Here is a 17,156-nt window from a genome sequence, read left to right on the forward strand (position 1 = left end):
TATGCATTGCAACGTTCCTGGCAATTCACCAACCCTTGAATACACCTTTATTCTTCTGATTCCTTTGTCCAAACTCTACCCTACATGCTATGACCTTCTCCCTATTGAAGTGCTTCCTCTCCCTTCCAGGCCTGCAGGAAATATTAACATTTTTTAAAACCTATATGAGATTTTTTAATCGATCTTCTTAATTAGTGTCCCGGTCTCTTATTTCCCAGTATTGAATATGGAAGTGGCGCTCTTGTAATGAGAAATGAGTCATTGGTAGAATTTTGTGTCTTACAATCCTTAAAGTTTGTAGCCACATTTTATTTCATTTGAAAGAGTACAAAGGATGCTGGGTTGAGTAGTTATTTATTGGCATGTATTGCTATTTCTCCCCATCTTTCTACCTGGGATTAAATGCCTGTCCTCAGGGTTCCTTTTTTCTTAGATATAGCTCCAGTCTTTGGGAAGTGTGCTGGGCATGTTCCATTTGCCTCTCTAATTCTGCTCCCCACCCTTCTTTGCTCTGCTCTGTGTCCCTGGAGGCCGAGCTATATGGAGTCCATTGATCATTTCCTTTGCCCACTAGCTTTTGGGTTGAGTCTGTCCAATGGGAGCTCCAGGAGGAGATTAAAGAGAAGAAGAAGAAGAGAGACATTTATTCTGGCTGTTCTTTCTGGTGGCATCATTGCAGACTGGCTGCATCCTTGGGTAAAGTCCAGGGCCCCTTTCAGGCCTTCTGCTTTACACCTCACTGTTTTATGGGAGGTAAAAACCCATCCTGTTGTTGCAAACCACATAGGATACTGCACCACCATTTGTTTCACTTTTCTTAAACCCTACCTGTATCTTTGAAGATATAGTGTGCAAATTTGAGTGTGTATCCCTTTTCTAACACGATTCTAACAGATAGTGTGATTGTCTGGTATTCATTGAGCTCCTGCTCCATCCTCACCAGATCCACAGTGCACAGAGCAGGACCCAGCATATAGACTCCAGCAAAGGTTTGTGATGGGAAGGGTGTGTGGACTATACCTAAGCACCTTCTGCTGCCACAGAGTCCTTCAGTAATGGTAGTGCAGGTGTCACTGCATTTGTTTACCAAAAAAATCAGCTTTCTTGCCTCAAATTCCATCCAAAATTCTTTCGTTGTACAGCCTGGGATGGCTGAGGGCTAGGGATTCCTCAGCAAAGATGACTGAGTCAGTAATAATCTTGCAAGGACCTAAGCCCCACCTATTAAGAATGGTCCCGTGGGCTCTGCCAGCACCTTGCTTAGGATTACACAAAGAGTTCTAGGTCATGCCACAAATCTGAGACTGAAGAACTAGATGAAGCTAGTACAGCTTTGTTCTCCAATGGATGCTAAACAAAAGCAAACCAAGGGAGATGCCCAGGCAGAGACATCTCAGTGCATGATTCCCGACACTGGCATCAGGATGGGACACTCACACTCCAGAGGCTGTAAGCAAGGGAAAGTCAGTTGAAGGCCAGAGACCCAAGGACACGCCATCAGCTGAGTGCTTCTGGCTCATGGGCCTCATTAGGGGGATGCGGCTCTGTTTCTCTGCTGATATATGACATGGGACAGACAACAATCAATGCATGGATCTGTAAAAGCTCAGCTCTGCATCCTCACAATCCCCCAGCTTGGTTGGAGGTCCTTTTATTGGGGCTTTGGAATAGATGCAAAATGATAATCATGTTATAGCTGCTACTATGCTGGATGGCAGGGCTATTTGAAAATACTCAGCTGATATTTTTGTGATACTTGGGAAGAGGAATCAGGAACAATCAAATCAGCTGTAGATGCCACTGACAAGTCACCTCTTCCTGTGAGGTTCTCATGGGAAATATGTGTGCAGAGAATAAAGCTGGCAAAGCAGTACTTTCTTCCTAACACACTTCGGTTCCAGTCACTGGGAATGACTAGAGTGCTTGCTTGCATGTTGGAGAATCCTTGACCTTGGGCAGGTAACCTGCTCTGACCTCCTCCTCTCGAAAACCTAAATGTGTCTCAGAGCTTCATTCCACCATCCTGGAAAGGTCACACATGCAGGAAGAAAGAGAGAGGAATGCCAGGGATGGAAGCATTTGTCCCAAGAGATAGATGCCAGGGAAAGCAGTTGGGAAAAAAGAGAGATAAATTCCCACAGGGCCACTGAGAGGTTAATCGAGAATCGAGGTCCAAGACACTCGTATTTCTTAGGCTCCTAATATGTTAAAAATGTGAAGAAATTGAAAAGAGGGTCCTAAAAATAATATATATTAATATACATATTATTGATATATATTAATAAAAATAATATATTATGTGTATTTATATATATTATCCATATATAATATATATAATGTTTCCTTGAAGCAAATTAATGTTGTAACAAAAATAAGGCAAAGATAAATTTGTGCGATATAATCCCAGAATTTTAAAAACCATATGCATGGAGAAGATGTCATAGGATGGTGGTGAGGGAAAGAACATGCATTTAGTGCTTTATGATGGGTGTCTCCTTCCTTCAGTTGGTCAAGTTAGCTTTATAACCGCATCTATAATGGTATTTGAATATAACATCCAAAGTGCACATAGTCCTCCTGTCTTGTCAGCCTCCTGATGGGCTCAGAGCTGTCCTAACCATGTCTCTCGTTATAGGGTGGGAGAGAAGATGGCATTTGTATTGCTTTGCTTGGGCTGCCATGACTAAGTGCCACAGACTGAGTAGCGTAGACAACAGAAATTTCTTCTCTTTCAGTTCTGAAGGCCAGAAGTCCAACATCAAAGGCATTGGCAGGGTTGGTCTTTTCTGAGGTCTGTGCCCTTGGCTTGTAGATGTCAGTCTCTTCTCTGTACCTCCCATGGTTTTCCCTTTGTGCAAGCCTTTGTCCAAATTTCCTCTTCTGATAAGGACACCAGTCATATTGGATTAGAGCCTACCCTAATGACATCATTTTAACTTAATTACTTCTTTAAAGACTCTATCTCCAATACATTCTGAAGCGCTGGGGGGTTAGGCTGAATTTGGGAAGGACACAATTCAGCCCATACCAGCAACAAAAATGAAATACCATCCCCCCGTGTTTGCTAGCCCTGACCCAGCGCTAAACTACATACATATCCATTGGTAATGCCTGTCCAACTGGAGGCTTCTCTGTGATTTCTCACTCCACCCACCTAAGGGTGAAGAATGACAAACAGAAAGAGTTGCCTCAGCTTCTGCTCCTAAAATCAGCAGAAGCCTTGTGATGATTGTCACCCTACCCCCACTTATACAGTACCTCCACAGGAAGCATGGAGACGTGGTTGGGGTCGAGGTCACAAAAGGAAAAGCACCATAGCTGAACCAGGACTCTCCCCTGGCTTGTGATTTCTCTGAGCAGGGATTGCATCATTGACATTGCTGGGACAGGCCACATTGTCACGAGTTTGAGCAACTTGAGTTTACGTGGTGTTCAATGCACAGGCAACACTTTTGTTGATTTGTTTCATCCAAGATACACGATTCTGTCCTTGCCTCAGTTCCTTTTAGGCTTCCTCAACAATTCCACCTGCTGCGGGTTGTTACCTGAGAGTCACGGAGAAGCAGGGGATGACACGGACCTGGCTGTTCCCTCCTTTCCCGTCTGCTCAGTGCTCTGGGCGCCTGCTGAAACGTTTGGCTGCTTCCCCAGGCAGCATAAGCCTTGCTGGCAGCCTCCTGGGAAGGTTTCACCAGGAGAGACGGGAAACAGGCAGAGTGAGCCATCCTTTCTTCCGCGCATTCAGCTCAGGCACTGGCTCGTTTATCTGCCGCAATGAAGCTCTGCTAATGCAAAAGGAATACATTCAGCACAGAGCGCCCTGGAGAGCAGTGGGGATAATAATGCCACTATTCATTATTTTAAAACAAACACAATTTGGAGTGTGGATCTATCTGGAAGTGTGAAATTGGTTCCTCTTAAAGAGCAACTGGCAAGGGAAGATCATGTGACCAGCCCAAGGGCAAGGATTCCACCTGGGGCCAGCGGGGCAGTCTCTGAGTCCAGCCAGCTCTGCTGACTCAGCTGCAGCCAAGAGAAATGTATGAATATAAGAAGAGGGTATCTATCATGTATTGAGCACCTACTGGGTGCTCTATATGCTTGATCTCATCGAATCTTCACAACCTCCTTGTGAGATGAATATTTCCCCCGTTTTCTATAGAAAGAGACTGAGAAGAGAAAAAAAAAAAAAAGGAAAAAGAAAGAAAGAAAGAGACTGAGGGTCTCAGAGGAGTTAAGACATTTTCCCTAAGTAACATAGGTCAGCCTTGGCAGAGAGAGAGATTGAATCCAGACTGATTTGACTTCAAAGCCATGCTCTGTCCGGAGTTCCTTGTTATAGAGGCAGGGATAACACCTAAACTGTGAAATAAGACCCCCTAGGTCTGACCCAGAGCCAACAAGTGGTGTGAGAAGGTAAGATAGGCCAAGAGAAAGAAGCCCTTCCTCCATTGTGCAGGTCAAGGCCACATCTCCCCTCCAGCCTGGCCGTGTGCAGGCACCAAAACCAGGTATGACTTTGGATAAGTCTTTTGCAGGTTTTGCCCTAATCCCCTCATCTGTAACATGGGGATTTGAATGGGATGAAAACTCTGCTCTTTGGGTTCCTGTCCTCTACTCTTACGCCAGTAGGACCTCTATTCACCGGTCCATCCAGGCACCTACAGGTTCCGGAAGGACCCACTGTGAGTGGGAGGGCAGACTCTTGTGTGGGCTGATTAGGAGTGCCCTGAACAGACCTGGTGGGTTGATGTGGTCATACCTTGAGATCCAACTCCTCAGCCCCTGTCATTTGAAAGAATCACTGTGACGAGGTAGGAAAAACACGGTTTGGAATCAGAGAACCTGGGTCCAAATTCTGTCATAGTGTGTGTCCACTCTGGGCAAGCTGATGAACTGCTTGGAGCCTTAGTTCCCTTGTCTGTAAATTAGGGAAAATAATGCAAACTTGCAGCTCATGGGAGATGTGATGTGATCCAGGTGTGAACTTGTGTGATCCAGGTGTGAAGCAGCTGGTACAGTTTTTGGCTGTTTGTCCTTCTTCACCTCCCAACCCTTCAGCAGAAAGATTCCTTCCCTGAGAAGTGATTCCCAGGCTCTGAATACCATCTGAAATAGTGACAATTCTAAGAGCCTCTTAAAGTTCCTTCAGATCATAGGCCCTTTTGAGACAACCTGAAATTGGTGAACCTTTTCCCCAGAAAAGAATCACATTGAGCTATAAATATTGGCTCTCACTTTCAGGAATCCCTTCCCGGGAACCTCAGCTGAGCATTCTAGGAGGCATCCCTTGCAGAGGGGAGGGGTTTGGAAGGCCCCATGTGACCTCCTTCATAGTTTTTCTAGAATTCATTTTGTTGCCTGTGACAGGGCTCATAGGAAACAGGAAAATCTTCCCCACGTCTTGGGAAGGCACCGGGAGAGGAGGCTGAAGGCCGGTGGTTGCCTGCTGGCCTTTCCTAATTGATTTTCTGGTGCTTGCATGTGGACGTGCACTTGTTAACCTGTGCTTCCCAAGCCCGTGGTCCTGGCACCTCCTCTCTGATCCGTGACACCCGCAGGAGCACAATTAGTGAGGAAGAACAAAGGCCTGGAGGTGCCCGGCCTGGGCTCTGACCTCACCAGATGCTCTGGCTCGGCCGTTTTCATGTAGCTTCCCGGGAAACACCGGAGGCTGCCAGCTGCTCCTCTCTGCAACGCTGCCTGGTCCACGGAGATGGCCGCTCGCCTCTGTTCTGTCATCCTGTGCGGTGACAATCATCTGTCCTCAGGCATTTCGCTCACACCAAAGCCAGGGATGCCCATATTCTGAGATCAATACCCACTTGCTTATGATCTGACTTGAGAACAAAACAGAGCAATGTGTTTAATGCAAAAAGGGTTCCTTGCTTCCTAGCCAGCCCCACTCACCTGAAGCCCCGTGTGCAGGCAGCAGCTGTGGTGTCCTCGAACGCAGAGGACAGCCACCCCAAGCTTGCTTACAGTGCACCCCCTGTTCCCCCGAAAGGGTCATGATTATCTGGCTCTTTTTGCCCCCAGGCCAGAAACTCTGCTCCTGGGCCACCCTTTGATGACCCCTCAATAGATTCTGACATAATAACACCTATACTTTGTTGAACTCCCCCTGAATGTCAGCACACATCAACTGTGCCCTCCCTCCACACTGCCCTGCTTTTGTGTGTCTTTGTCCCATGCACACAAGATTTTGGTGACAGTAGTTTGTGTCTTCCAAATGGCCACATGCTACTCCCTCCCCCCACCTTCTGGACAATCCCCTCTCCCTCTAGCCTTCTCCTCATCACCGTGTTATATTTCATCTGCAGACCTGACCATCTTCTGAAGTTCTATTATTTATTTATGTTTCACCTGTTTAGTAACTAGCTCTCTTGCTAAAGGGTAAGTCCACAGAGCAGGGCCCTCGTGTCTCTTGTTCACATTGTATCCCCAGGGTAAGGAGTAAGCACACAAAGCCGGTTCTGTTGAAACAAGTGTTTGTGACAAATGTAGCACAGTGTTATATGAATTCAAAACTTTCCCCTGAGTTGTGTTTTACCAGGAATTTTATCCATCCGAGAGAGAAGGATTCAGGAAGCTTTACAGACTGACAGGCTGAGGTTAGTTGTATCTCTAAGATAACATGAGCTCCTGGATCTTGTTTCTGATACCTGCTTGCTTCTCCGGCTTTTCAAACTCAGCCTCACCCATGTGCATGTGATGTCTGTTTCCTGAGGAATGGCCTTCTATGTCATACAGTGAAATCCGATTCCCCACCATTGCTATGAAACTGTCATGGTGCTAAACCTGATGGCCACTGTCTCGGGGTCTGACACGCCAGTGTGGGGCCTGTGGGCAGGAGCTTGGAGCAAGATCATTTCCTTCCTAAACTTGTGGTACATGAAGTCGTGGAGGTTCACAATGCTCTGTGGCCAGTTACCAGGAGAAGCTGGGGTGACTGGTATTCTGGGCATGGGGTAGTGGTGATGATGATGGTGGTTAGATTATATGGAACACTTACACTTTGATGGGGCTCTGCTGACTGTTCTATACATAATTGCATTTACCAATCACAGAAACTTAACAGTAGGTCTTATTATTAGCCAGATTTTTTTTCAGATGAGGAAACTAAAGCCCAAAGAAGTTAAATAACTAGGAGTTGAGTGTGACTCTGGAGATTGTACTTTTAACCACTGTGTTCTCTGGCTTCCGGTCCAGTAAAGGTGGGGAGTTTGGATGTGAGGGAGCATGCCTGAGTGTAGAGAAGCTGAATGGGAGGGTCCTGCGGCCATTAAGTTGGGGTTGTTGAGCACTGGGGCTGGGCAGGAGTATGGTGTGGTTTCCCTGAAGTTCCACTTTTGACAGGATGAGCAGAAACAGGGAAGAAAATGTTTAGTGGGAGTGTGAAATGACTGTGCAGGGAAGAATATTGGGAAACTGCCCTAGGATGTGAAACAGAGAATATGAAGGTGGCCAAGACCAGGAAAGAACACGTGTGCCCCAGAGCAATAGTGGGGAGAGAACAAAGCTTTGGATCTAGGAGGAGCTAGGAAGTTCCACAGAAGCCAGAACACAGTGTGCTGGAGGGTGTGGAGGGTAGAGAGGCAGGGCTTTGGGCCGAGGAGCTACCCTGGTACTCTGAAAGATGCCAGGCTGAGGTGCCTGTTGCATACAATGGAGAAGGTAAGATGCTTTTCGGATAGTTGGTCAGAGTTATGAAGTTGGGAAACCAGTGTTCCAGGATCTTACCAAGTTCACCTCAAAGAGTTTTTCAGAATAGGATTATTCTCATTTGTGCTATGCGTTCTTACCCACATGTGTCATTTTCTTAGATTCTGTATTATCTTGACGTTGGAATTGGATCCCCTTGGAGAGACAGACTTAGCTAGGGTTAGGGTTCGGTCGAGGGACATCGCCAGGACGGAAGCGACTCTGGTCTCGTGATCTCCCTCGAGGGCTGAAGTGAGGGCCCATGCCACAAGGCGGCTCAAGTGCAGGGTTAGGGTTCGAGGCAGGCTTAGGTTTCTGAAGGTCTGTGAACACCAAAAAAAAAAAAAAAAAAAAAAAAAAAACCCAAAACAAACACAAAGAAAAACATTAGTTTTTCCTTTGTTTCTTATACAAATGCATATGATTTTTCCCTATTCAATTGTGAGGGCAAAATGATGTACAGAAACTAGAGATGAAAATGATCCCAAAGCTTCTGCTCAGTGCACACTGTACTGGTATGTTCCCAACACATGGCTTGTTCCAGTGAATCCAGCTCTTTACATTGTTCTAGACAATTGGAAGAGATAGCCAGTGTGCAAACAGATCTGGGTCTTCTCTCTTTCCTCAGTACTGTGAGAACACCACTTCCCATTTCCCTGGCAGTTAAGTGAGGTCTTGTGACTAGTTCTAGTCAATTAAATAGGAATGGGGATAATGCTTCAATTCTGGGTTGCGTTATTTAACAGCAAGTGTTTCTCCCGAGTGACCTTAAAGGTCATTGCCTATCCAGCTTATGTCCTTTAAGTGACTGTTTGGAGCAGCACCCATGTGCTCCCAACCCCATCCCAGACCCTCACTGCATATGTAAAGTAAACTAGTGTAAATCCTTGTTTTCCCTAAGCCCCTGATGTTTTAGGGATTATTGTTCCTAATACATAGTCCCCACCTACATGTTCTTTTCTTTGCTTGGAATGTCTCCCTTTTTTCTTTTCTGCATGACAAACAGCTGTGTGTGTGTGTGTGTGTGTGTGTGTGTGTGTGTGTATAAAATAAAATTAAATATATGAATTATGTTATATATATATATATATATATATATATATATATGTATATGTATATATATTTAACACCCAGCTGTCATAGCACCATCATCTTATAGGGGGTTTTCACCAGTTTAAGGCACAATTACTTGTTCTCATCATCCCTTATACACTTTTACAGATACTTTATTATTACTTGGTGTTGTGCCTATTTGCCCCTCATTAGGCTGTGAGCTCTTTGGGGGTCAGGACCATGCACTGTTAACATTTCCATCCTTACCACCAGCACTTATGGGGTTCTCGGCAGGAAATCACACAACAACTTGGCTGATTGAACTTGGACAGGGCACTGTTATATTTATAAGATTAACTGGGATTTTTCTCCCGAGGATTCTTTCCATCCCATTCATTTACATTCTTGCTTTTGGAGTCTTAATGGTCAGTGAAGCCCCACACAGTTTTTCTTACAACACCAGGTCCTCTGGATTTGTCTCTGGATATTTAGGAAATCACTCCTGAGGATGGATTCCTCCCTTCTTCTTCTTGGTTAGCATCCTACTTGTAATTACTAGGCTATTAACTCTTAGAACATGCATCACAGCCTGATTGTGGCTAAACCACACTGGAATATTAAAGCATAGGATTTGGGCATGGATTTGGTTCCTGATTCCTTCTAATATGGATGTTGCCTTGACCTAGTCACATTCTGTCTCAGGCTCCCACATCATATCTGGAATAAAGAACAACATCCTCCCTCTCAGGTTTGTTGTGGGGTTTAAATAAGATAGAGCCACTTTGTATTTTCTCCTGTTAGCAAAAGAGAAAGTGTGGGAAATTCTCTGGACCTCCTTTCCCCATTTATCCCAGACATAATCTTCCATCTAGGCCTTGCTGGATGAGGATGGGTAGTCAGCTCTGCCAAGCCCAACATGGACATTACCACTCACACTGCAGGTGAGGCCCTGAAATTCAAATGTGGGGTGCTATTAGGGCAGATGCTGGCTGATGAAAACATTGCTGCCATGGAAGCTTCCAATTTGATACAGAATATCAACCATAGAGGATGCAGGAGTAGACCTGCCTGTTGCCAACCACTCTCCAGGTCCAGGCCCTTAAATGAGGTCTGAGGACGGGCTTCACATTGGGTGCCTGTGGCACTCAAATTGCATGCACATAGTTATGAAAAGCTTTGTGTTCATCTTTTTCCGAGTTAAGGACCCAATGCACTCATGAGTTTGTCAAGGAGCTTTGTGATCCAGAAGAACTGAAGGAATGCCAAGTCCTAGATGACAATCCACAGCACAGAGGGAGCAGCTTGGTACCCAGTCACACTGTGGGCTTGAATAAACATGGAAACTAAAAGGAGAGTAGGCGGGGAGGTGAGATGTGTGAGAGCCTCTTCACACTCTAATGTTTTCTCTTTTTGAAAACGTCTGGGTTAGAAGAGGCCTGTCAAAATAAATCTGGTGAGCAGGAGTGACTGAACAAGGTTGGCATGTATCTTTACTGTATCCTCTGGGTCAGGCCTCTGCCTCTGTAATCCCATTGGAGTCTCACGGGTAACCTTTAAGGGTACTGCTGTTGACTGCACTTTAAAGTGGGGAGAACAGGGGCGCCTGGGTGGCGCAGTCGGTTAAGCTTCCGACTTCAGCCAGGTCACGATCTCACAGTCCGTGAGTTCGAGCCCCGCGTCAGGCTCTGGGCTGATGGCTCAGAGCCTGGAGCCTGTTTCCGATTCTGTGTCTCCCTCTCTCTCTGTCCCTCCCCCGTTCATGCTCTGTCTCTCTCTGTCCCAAAAATAAATAAACGTTGAAAAAAAAAAATTAAAAAAAAAAAAAATAAAGTGGGGAGAACAGGCCCAGAGAACAAGGCAACTTTTTTAAGGCAATCAGCTATTAAGTGTAAGATCAAGGATCTTAAACTCAAATATTCCCAACTCCCATGTAAGAACTTTTGAAAAGAGAAGAATACAGATGAATTGTTGTCATCGGTAGAGGCAGCCCCTCAAATCTTAGCAAATAGGAAAGCTATGATAAACTCAGAGACTAGCATCACCACCTTGGGTAATATAGAAAAAAATCTATTTTTTAAATAAAGGATTATGAACACATTTCTATTTTTATTCCTTTTTATTCACATCCCCTTTCTTTTTCCTGCCTCCCTTTTTCTCTCCCTTCCTTCCTTTCTTCCTTCCATCTCATTTCCTTTACTTTTTTCCCCAAAAATGTCTTTTGCACCACTTGTAGGTGAAATATAGAGTACAGGGTATTGAGGGTCATACAGGCCTGAAAAAATGCTCAATGCCTCCTGCTCTCAAGAAAATCTTAAACTATTAAGACATTTATATCTAACCCAATATACTAGCAGGAAAACTACCCAACAAACACAAATTATAGGTGAAATTTTGGGGAAAAACTTGCAGAATGGTTGGATGCAGTCATATTTTAGGGAAGAAAACTCAGAGTGTATGACTGGAAAATTACCAAATATAGCAAAATAGGTAATATATTAGTGAGGCCTCTTTTACTTACATGTGAAAAAATACGAGTAAAACTAGTTTAAGTTAAAGAAAATTTAGAGGCATCTGTAGCTGAAAATCCAAACTGCACATTGGACTAAAGGTTAATTGTCTAAATATATCAGAAATTCCTGCATCTTGATATGTAGGCTGGCTGGATAATATCTGCCCGAGTTTAGGTATGGGGGAATATATGCATTGCTGATGGATCTGTAAATCCCTGTAGCTTTTTAGGAAAGTAATATCAAGGTTTTAAGTGCATGAAAATATCTATATATTTTGACTTTCTGGACGTTGATAGTACAAACATACATGTACAAGGATGCTTAACACAACAATGTTTGCAGTATCCAAAGCAAATGGGAAAATAAAACAAACAACAACAACAACAACAAAACCAAAGATAAAACAATCTTAAGTATTCACTGGAAGGTTATAGGTGAATAAGCCACAGAACATTCTTACTATGAAATTTTATGCTATTGTCAGAAAGGAAGAATGAGTGTGTGGGTGAGAGGAGTGGCCATGAGGGGATAGTATGTGAAATCAAGGTGCAGAGGTATGTGTACAATATCCTCATACTTCATGTGTCTGTTTATATCTTCGTGCAGAGACAAAGACAAGGCAGGATACACATTGACCCAAATGCTAATGCTCAATTCAATGGGCTTGGGGGGTGGAGAGAAGTTTTGATACTAGTATTTCTTTATTTTTTCCAACTGCATTTTTAAATGTGCCAGAACTAGCATGCCTTATTTTGTAATTGATACAAGCAGCCTCAAAAGAAGAAAATAGAAAATCAAACAGGGAGGTGAAATTCAGCCTATTCTTCTACATTAGGAGAGAGTAGGTGGGCAGCTGGGGCTCAGGAGTAGGAGGAATGGGCCTTTTGTGGAAGTCAGTGTGGTGTGGTTATTTTAGTGCCAGAGTGGCTGCAGTGACTCAGGACCCACTTTGCAGACAGAAAGAGGGACTGTCTCTCCAGAGATGTCAGGGGTAGGGGGACATGCGGAAGACCCCCACATTTCACAATCTCCTAACATGAAGTAAGAAAAATGGCAATGTGCTGCCGGTAATGCAACCGAAAAGCTCCCAGTTTTAATTGTAACTGTTGTTATAACTCAGCATAATTTCTTTGTTTTTCATTGTGGACCATTCCTTGTAAAGCGATTTATATTCTTCAATTCCAGCAAGTCTCTCCCTTACCTTCAACAACTGCAACAAGTTGGATCACGATGGACATCAATTTAAAAACCATGAGACACTTGCTGAAGTGAGAAGACTTGGGGAAATTTTTTCGAAGTGCAAATTAGATGGAAGACACAGGTCCTAGATGATTGTATTGGTGCCAAAGGACAAGTTAGTTTTCTCGGATGCTACTGAGCAGCATAATAAAGCCTGTTTCACAGGCTTCCAAATCATATGAGCGGTTTGATTTCAAACCCCACCTGTCTTATAAGCAACTGGATCATTAACCTTAAAAATGTCAACATGTTCATGTTAATGTGAAGTGAGTTCCAAGCCATGGGACCCTGCAGAACCGGCAGGTATTACGGACATACGCGTAGTGTGCTCCCTTCACACTTATTCAGGTCAGAAGTCAGGAGAGGGGTGGAGAGCAGGGATAACCCACAGGGGTCTGTGTCTACCAGCTCTGCCATGTCCAGTGGGAGAGGAGAAGGAAGGCAGGCTTGGGAGGAGCGTGGCTGGTGGCACAGTGGTAGATCTTGGGCATGGCTGAAGCCAAAGTTTGACCATGAGCACAGACCAGGGGAGGAGCCTGGAAACAGGGGTTTGACTGGCAGGAAAAGGGGGGGGATTGCCTCAGAAGGACCTCTTAGGGTGAGAAGGATGGAAGTGTGCCTCCAGCTCAGCCTTTTCCCCCGCAGTTCTGTGGGCCAGACCCTCACCCTTTTCTTCAAGGATCTATGGCACTCCTGACCTGGGAAAGCAGGCTGAAATTCTTTACTGGAAATTCTGTATAGAGTTAACGGCCAATTATTGACTGTGTTATTTTGTTCAGGCTGCCTTAACGTGGTACCACAGACTGAGTGGCTTAAACAACAGAAATTAATTTTCTTATAGTTCTGGATGTAAGAAGTCCAATATTGAGGTGTCAAAGGGTTGGTTTCTTCTGAGCCGTCTATCCTGGGTTTATGGATCACATGGTCTTCACTCTGTGAGTGTCTGTGTCTTGATAGCCTCTCCTTATAAGGACATTGGCCATATTGGATTAGGGCCCACCCATGTGACCTCACTTTAATTTAACTACATCTTTAAAGGCCTGATCTCCAAGTACAGTCACATTCTGAGGTGCTGGGGTTAGGAATTCAACATCTGAATTTAGGGGGACACAATTCAACCCATAACATCAGCTTTTTCCATTTTCCCCTCAAATAACAGCAAGTATCCAGTTAGAAATGTGTGCATTTGTGTAGATGTGCGTGTATTTATGCATGAATATGAAATGGTTATTTTCTTGCTAATTATAGTCTGTTTCCTCTAGTTTTCAACAACTACACATAAGCAGCCCCCTGAGCTACATATCTCTAAAGAGCATGACAATTATCTCCCTCAGAGGGACAACATACCTCCAAGCATATTCCCATAAATCAGCTTTGAAACCCCCGTCCATCACTGCCCCTCAGCTGGGCAGAAGTACTGACTCTTTACAGAGGGTCTGATGTTAGGGTCTGATTTTGATTGTCAGCCCCCTCAGTCTTCTCAGACCCTAATGGCACAGTCATCATTTACCAGGTTCTCACTCTGTGCTCAGCCCTTCGCCAGCTTCTGTATAGGGCTTAGTGCATTGACTTTGTATGACCCTTTCTAACTCTGTGTCACCATAGGTACATACGTATGCATGTTTGCATGTTGATTATTATATGACTCTTCCCAGGTTTCTCAGCCTAGTTCCAATGTGAGGGGTCCTCCCTCCATAACAGCAAGCAATTCTTGGACACCAGTAGGTCGTCCTCAAATTCAACTCAATTCTGACACTATCTACTTGGAAATGGCATCAGATTCCACAGATCCTACAAGATTGCCCCGCATCCACCACTTTAGACACCAGTCAGAAGCCCCAGGCTGCTATCTGTGCTTCTGATTGGCTACAGATCGGAGGTTCCAATGACCTCTTCCTTAGGTGCAATTAATTTGCTACAGCAGCTCACAGAAGTCAAGGTAATACTTCTGTCTACCAGCTTATTAAAGGATATGATAAAATATATGAATCAACAGCCAGATGAAGAAATACACAGGGTGAGGTCCTGAACAAATGAGATTCTGTCCTCATGGTGCTTGGGGCCCAGCTCAGTGGCACATGCAAGCATTCTGGTTCCTCAAGTGTGGACGGTATCCAAGAAGGGCCAAACAGCTGTTCTCTTGGGTTTGCTAGAGGCTTCGATACATAGTAATCATTGACAAGTTATTGGTCATTGGCTGATTCAGCCTCCGGCCCCTCTCCCATCCCGGGAGGTCAGTGCAACTGCAAGTTTCAACCTTCAGATCACATAGTTGGTCCTCCTGGCAATCAGCCCCCATCCTTGGGTGGGGTCCAAAAGTAATCTTTATTAATAACAAGACACCCACTTCACTTTTATGGCTCTGAAGCATTTTTAGGAACTGTGGATGAAAACCAAATATATCTGAGAAATATATTTTGGTCATCTGAATGACCTAATATTTATTTCTTATAAATCATTATATTATAACACCATTTATTTGGTGCCAAGCATTCTAAGCACTCTGTACATGTTAATGCATTCAATCTTCATGCTAACCCTGGGAGACGAGGATCTCCACTATGCCCGTTCTATAGTTGAAGAAAATGAGGCACAGGGAACCAAAGCAACTTGCCTGAGGTTAAATACCTGGCCAGTGTTAGAGCCTGCACCTGAAACCAGGTGGTCCAGAGCATATTTATCCTTCATACAGCCTTGTGAGGGAGTACCTGCTATCACCGTCTTGAAGGTGAAGAAAGAGATTTATAGCTGTTTAGACCCAGGGGTGTTTAATTCTAAAATGATTTTTCTTTCCATTGTGCCAGCCTGTGTGCTTGGACACTACCTATTCCCCAGAGCCTAGGCTAATCCCCCCCCCCCCCCCGTCACACATCCCTCTTGAACACCCAGTGCCAAGCATAGTTGCTCCTTCACATCAATATTTTAGAGCATAGAGAGCTGTCAGGTCCATTCGGTGAAATGGAAAAAGCATAGGCTTTAGAGTCCAGTAAATCTCGCTTTAAATTTCAGGTTTCTGAATCTCCAGCTCTGTAGTCTTGGCCAAGTTGCTTAGCTTCTCTGAGTCTCAGTTTCCTCATCTTAAAAGTAAGGATACTAATAACCTAGGTAATAGTGGGTCTTCGGTGTTTTGCAAATGGTAGTTAACCTGCTCACCCTGTCACCACTGAGCAGTGTGTTACATTGATGGCAAAGTGACTCTGCAGTTTTCCCCATCAAGAAATGGCACTCATTTCCCTACCCTGAAATCTGGGCTGGCCTTGGGGCTTGTTCTGGCCAAAAGACAGTGGCAGAAGTGATGGTGTATCAGTTCCCAGTCTCAGGCGACCTTCTATACTTCTGCTTTTCTCTTAAACTCTTACGACCACCATGAGAACAAGTCTGGACTAGCATGCTGAAAACAAAAACGAAAACAAAACAAAACAAAACACATAGAGCAGAACAGTCATTTCAGCTGAGACTATCCTAGACCAGTTAAGTCCCACCCGACCAGCCAGCTGACCACAGATGCATGAGCAAGCCCAGCCAAGATCAACCAACCACCCAACCATCCTGTCTGACTCCTGAGAAATACGACATTTGTTATTTAAGTTATTAATTTTGGTGTGGTATGTTATGCAGCAACAGCTAACTGGTAACTGTCAGAAATTAATATTATCTGTACTATTTGGGAGAAGCTCAAAAACGGGCTCAAGTAGTGTCCCCTCTCTTGTAAGTAATATCATAAGCAAACTCACATTCTCCCCATGTGTCCATAAGAGAGGATCCGCACTGGCTACTGGATGGTGATTCTAACAACAAATGAGAGCAGTGAATGTTTATTTCTATGGGCTCAAATAAAATTTCTTTACACATGCTTCTCATTGTCCTTATGTCAATATTGGCTTATGGAACTGGAATGTTTTTATGAGGCCTTTAGAGTTTGATTTTAGCAAAGAGGCTAACATTTCTTTTGGCAAAGAGGACACAATTCAAATGGCATGAAAGCGTTAGAAAGTGTCAGCTTCCTCCCAACCTGGCCAGTCCAACAGGGCCAGAGGCCCACAGTCAAGGTTCTGGGTCCCTGTTGGGCCTTTAGTTCCTTGGCACTAGCCAAGGTACTTGGGGTACTTGTTTGGATGGCCAAGGTGTACCCCAAGTCCTTACAACAGCTAGTGGTCTCACATGAGCCTATAAGGTTTGTAGCACCCACCAGCCTGATGAAACTATTGTGTGTGTGCGTGTGTGTGTGTATCTTTCTCCTACATTAGACTACATAACAATGAGACTGAAAATGGCTGTCCTTTATGGAGCCCTGCGTGTTTATGATAGATACTTCCTATTGCATTTGGAAGATGGGTCAGGAATTTCCACCAAAGCCGCTTGATTTTGGAGAGCCTAACAGTCTCTGCTCTAGAAGAACACAGTTGCCTTTGTAAGCTGTGATTCTAGCAGAGTGTCAACACAGTCCCCTCGTAAATGTCTACTATGCGATTGAGTGAACCTGATACTGTGGTCCATGAAGAACCCCTTCATCACTCCCTGCCCACTGACAAACAAAATTTTCATTTCTCAGAGACCAGCATGATTATTAGGAGCCTAGGTTGCATTCAGATTTCTGTTCCAGCACTTTCTACCTGAGTCATCTTTTATAAGTGTGTTAACACTGATGAG

The sequence above is a fragment of the Panthera onca genome, chromosome D2 (assembly GCF_046562875.1).
Source record: "Panthera onca isolate mPanOnc1 chromosome D2, mPanOnc1 haplotype 2, whole genome shotgun sequence".
In the NCBI taxonomy this organism is placed as follows: Eukaryota; Metazoa; Chordata; class Mammalia; order Carnivora; family Felidae; genus Panthera; species Panthera onca.